The sequence below is a fragment of the Mus caroli genome, unplaced genomic scaffold (assembly GCF_978045245.1).
Source record: "Mus caroli unplaced genomic scaffold, Mus_caroli_1 scaffold_17, whole genome shotgun sequence".
In the NCBI taxonomy this organism is placed as follows: Eukaryota; Metazoa; Chordata; class Mammalia; order Rodentia; family Muridae; genus Mus; species Mus caroli.
In genome coordinates this window covers 43,210,290-43,214,119 of record NW_028227272.1, presented here as the reverse complement: position 1 = coordinate 43,214,119, position 3,830 = coordinate 43,210,290, and the positions used below count along the sequence as shown (strand labels likewise).

The 3,830-nt window shown below is 39.0% G+C and overlaps 1 non-coding gene across 1 annotated transcript; it reads right to left on the bottom strand.

The window, feature by feature from the left end:
* Positions 1 to 536: 536 nt before the first annotated feature.
* Positions 537 to 668, bottom strand: LOC115029644 (small nucleolar RNA SNORA17). The gene has a single exon (XR_003835209.1). It is a non-coding gene; the product is annotated as a small nucleolar RNA SNORA17 (small nucleolar RNA).
* Between the last annotated feature and the right edge of the window lie 3,162 nt (positions 669 to 3,830).

Sequence of the window (3,830 nt, the reverse complement as noted above, 5' to 3'; positions counted from 1 at the left end):
TCATGCACCCAAATCCTGCTCATCTCCCTCTCCCCTCGTACCTGCCCTCTACCCTTGCAACAGTCCCCATAACAGAGTGAAAACAATATTCTTGTGAGAGCTGTAGTGTGTCACAGTATGTCCCACAGTGTACCCTTTTGTCCACACTTCTTTGTTTGCAAATGTTTATTGCAAAGATTCATTGGTCTGGTACAGGGTCTCCAGTTTCTGGAACCTCTTAGATATTGTTGCTCTGTGTCATGAAGATCCTGTAGTTTTTGATCTATAGAGCATCCCTCCACAAACTCCAGTGGTTTATCCATGGGGTAGATGTTGGGGTGGGACAGTTCAAAGCCCTGGATGTGGGTTTGACCATGTGCAGGTCATCTGCCTTGGGCTTGTGCTCTCTTGATGCCCTCAGTCCCATGTGGGGTTCTAGCCTCAGCTTGCCTCTGGTTCTGGGAATCATCAGGACCTTCACAGGACTTGTGTTAATCTCAGGCCAGATCCCTGTCTGAGCTGGGCTGGTGATCATCTCAGGAACACCTTTTTCAGGAAATGTTATTCTACTAATCTTTCAGTTGTCCATTGGTCAGAACATTGAACTTATGTATAGCCTCTCTCCTCTCTTCTACTTATTGATGCACAAGACACACAGCGGCCACACGTGCAACACGTCTAGGGGCAGGCTGTTATGCTTCCTTAATGCTTGCTCAATGGTCTATACTGCATAGCCTTGTCACTCTCTACCTTAGAGTGATGTTTACAACTCTACATAATGTTTAGAACTCACAATAGCACATCATACTCTTTTTCTGTATGTTGCATAAATCCCATAGTGGATTATTTTAATTTAAATTGTTAAACTTTTAGTAAAACTTTTTACATTGATCTCTGGAGCTTCTTTTCTTTCATTTTTATCCAGATTTCTTTCAAGTATAATTTCTAGTGTCCAGAAAGATTGTAAGCCAGAAGTCTGCAATGAGTTGGTCTTTTATATATGACAGGGAGCTGCACCCATGCAATCTTAGCAGTATGGCCATCTAAACAAGACCTGCACAATGACAGCAGCAGTTGACATCCCATTCCTTTATTTTTGAAGAATTCCTTCAATATCTCTTTTGCCTCAGGTCACTTTTTGATGAATTTTTCTAGTTTTCATGTGTCTTAAAACTATTTGTTTCACCTATGATTTGAAAGATTGTTCTAGAATTAGAGATGTCAGGTTGCTGTTCATGCCCTTCAGTACTTTGAAGGTCCTTTCCACTGTCTTCTAGCTTGCTTTGTTAAGGAGGAAAACTCTTTCTCATTCTTAACTCTCTCCTCTGCATACATGCTTCCAGTGACTGCTTTTAAAATACCAACAGATAGGCTAGCACAGAAGGGGGGAGTATCAAGAGGCTCCAACCCTAGATAAAGAACTATAGGCAACTAAGAGAGCAGGAGAAAATAGTCTTGTTTATCCAATACCAAATAGTCAGCATTGAAATCATATAAATGAAAGTAATATTATATGAAATGAACAAGTAATATTAATATATTTAAAGCATATATAATTTAAAAGGCATTATTAATATATTTAAGCATTACTGGATAAGTAATACTAATTGTATTATACTTAAGCATATATATACTCTATCTATCTATCTATTTATCTATCATCTGTCATCTATCTATTTAACATCCTATATGTACACACACACACACACACACATGCATGCAAGCACGCACAATTCAAGAAAAGGGGAGGAGTGGCTATGAATTTGAGAAAGAGCAGGAGGAGTGGTCAATAAGTGCCACCACTCTAGCAGAAATGAGGCATGGGAGAATGAAGCTAAGAAATGAACCAAACTAATGAATGCCTCATGCAAGAGCCACTGTTGCTGGGAGCGTCAAACAATTTGCACTCTGAGACTTAGCTGCATATGTATCAGAAGATGGCCTAGTCAGCCATCATTGGGAAGAGAGGCCCCTTTGTCTTGCAAACTTTATATGCCTCAGTACAGGGGAATGCCAGGGGCAAGAAGTGGGAGTGGGTGGGTAGGAGAGTGGGGGGTGGGGAGGGTATGGGGAACTTTTGGGATAGCATTGGAAATGTAAATGAAGAAAATACCTAATTAAAAAAGTCATTACTCCTATCCTTAAAGTAAACAAATCAGTTAGAAAAATATCTAAAGCTAATTATGTTTGTCTAATTTATCAGAAAAATTATATTTCAAATTGCTACTACAAAATATGACTGAACACAGACAGACCTGAAGCTGAATATTTTGTTGCATAAATGTTACAAACCTGTTTGTTATGTAAGGAAATGTAGGTTTCAAAAATGTGGACCCATGTTTTGTTAGGAATAAAATAAAAAAAGTCTAAGTAGAGATAAAATATGTGATTTTTCTTATTTTTATTTAGACTAAAACATTATTCAAAGCAAAAAAAAAAAAGAAAGAAAGAAAAGAAAAGTCATAGTAAAGTTAACAGGAGTTCAAACTAATCATAGCCCCAAGGACAAGCCACCTCTGACCCAAATATATTTTTCCATAGAGGCATATAAAGGACAGTTAAAACATTTATTTGGATAACAGTAAGCAATAATGAGTACTCTGAAGTAAACTCACTCCTACCTGCTACACCTAGGAGTGAAAAACACTTTCCAAGAACAGTTCTGTGTTTTGAAGAAATTGAGGTCACAAGATTCTTGTTTTCTTCAAGTGTTCTCACAGGCACTCAGAACTCCCCTCACAAGATTCCATTCCTGGATGATGTTCCAACCCACCAGAGGGTTGGCTGGAGGAAAGGGAGAGAGGAGAAAATGATGTAATTATATTTTAATTAAAAAATAAATAAATTCTGTTTGTGAACAGTTGCTTATGGAGCCTCAGTCATGCAGCTGGTTAAACCAGCCAAATTTTCTGAGTTATTCAGAAACACTTAACTTTCTCTTTCTCATTTTTTAAATTTCTTTTTCCCCCTCTGGAGTCTTGCTTGCTTTCCCAGGCACACTGGGCTTTCTTATTCTTCTCATGATGCTGTCCTCCGCCCCTTTCCTCCCTGTGTCATCTTACATGGAGCATGGGATGATTTCCTTTTCTTCTTCCTCCTCCTCCTCTTCCGCCTCCTTCTCCTCTTCTCCTTCTCCTCTTCCTTCTCCTCCTCCTCCTCCTCTCCTATCTCTTCTTCTCCTCCACTGCCTTCCAACAGCAGCTGGGATCTGCCGTTTGCCTAACCTCATTTTTTTCTTAAACTCAAATAAGATTGTCCCCCAGTTTCAAAATAAAATTTCACTTTATGAGACTTTAAGTAAAATTTGAAACATTTCAACCATCCTTGAAGGGGTTCTTTCTGTTCCTAATGCATTTTTTTCCTCCAGTAATTCAAACTGTGTACATCAAACAGCAGGAAGTCACACCACAGCTTACTGACAGTGTTTCCTGATGTTCTTAGGCATTATCGGCCTTTTGTTTTTGTTTTTCATATGAGAGTGTGTCTGTCACTACACACCTATGTTCCCTAAGCTTTTGCAATTTCAAATCTACTATTAATTCTACCTCGTCTAATTTTTACTCCAAATATTGCATGTGACATTGGTACAGTTTCAATGTTTTCTTCTTGACATGCATGTTTTTGGTTACCATGTCTGTGATTTCCTCTAACTCTACCAAGTATACAGCTGCTTGTGAATCTCTTTCTATCCTTGTGTTCTAATTTTATTAGGTCAGCGTTAGTTTTGACAGATTCTTGCTTCCATTAGTCCTGAGCAGCCTCCTGGAATGCGGCATTGACTAGGAAAGGACACCCCTCTCTATTTCTCTTCTGTGAGCCTCTGCTCTGTGGGACTCTGCCTGATGATTCCT